The sequence below is a fragment of the Cicer arietinum genome, chromosome 5 (genome assembly GCF_000331145.2).
Source record: "Cicer arietinum cultivar CDC Frontier isolate Library 1 chromosome 5, Cicar.CDCFrontier_v2.0, whole genome shotgun sequence".
Classification (NCBI taxonomy): domain Eukaryota; kingdom Viridiplantae; phylum Streptophyta; class Magnoliopsida; order Fabales; family Fabaceae; genus Cicer; species Cicer arietinum.
This window is the reverse complement of record NC_021164.2, coordinates 48876656-48877765: the sequence shown is the minus strand read 5'-3', so window position 1 is coordinate 48877765 and position 1110 is coordinate 48876656.

The window sequence follows — 1110 nt, the reverse complement described above, 5'->3', positions numbered from 1 at the left end:
ACAATCACAAGAAAATGCAATGTTATGCATGAGCTTAGACTCTACTTCACAAGGTGGTACCATTCTAACTCTGAAGTACTTGGTTAGGAGCTTTATACTATCCCACCATCCCGGTGGACGGACAATTCAAATTGGCCCTGTCCTCATAGATCCCCTCAACTCAACCCGAGACACATATACGTGACAGTCGAGGTAAACGTGTGTTGCGTGGTAGCTCCCGACATTTGGAGTGCTACCTCCAAGTCACCTAGGAATTCCCCACCCGAATACCTCCAAGGTCTAACAATCTTGTCTTAAGGCTCGACAGCAGACCGCCACAATCAGGCTCATTCAGTTGTACTTCCCCGAAATCACTAGGCTTGTCAGGCCCTACCTATATGATGACAAAATAATCTCCACTTCACAAATTCACAATATTTATTTTCTCCCCTCGTTGGTATATGATACTCCATTAATAACGTCATCTCAGACACAAAATTGAAATCACAATATTCTCGTCACAATTTATAAAATCACTATAATTAATCACACATCATCGTCATCACATAAACTCATCACAATTTATAGAATCACTATCATCAATCATACAGCAACACACATATTCATCACAAATTTATCGCATCACCATTATTAATCATACATTATCATCATTACATTAGTTATTATTAATCCATCTATTTTTATTATAACATCATTTAAACTCATCTAATCAAACATATGCATAAAATTAATTCAACAACCAATATCACAATAATATCACACACCACACATTTAAAGAAATTAAATCAAATATCACAATAATATCAAATGCCACACATTTAACGAAATTAAATCAAATATCACAATAATATCAAATGCCACACATTTAACGAAATTAAATCAAATATCACAATAATATCAAATGCCACACATTCAAACAAATTAAACCAATCAACACCCTACAAATATTTCTATTCTATATTTTAATCTCACAATTTCCATATTTTCACATTAACTAGTTTATCCCTCAAAGGGCTACTGCCATACGTAGCGAGCCCCAGATGAATCGTTGGGAAATACGGTTTTCCCGTTCATCTCACAATATATTACACTCATGAATTCAAACGCTCT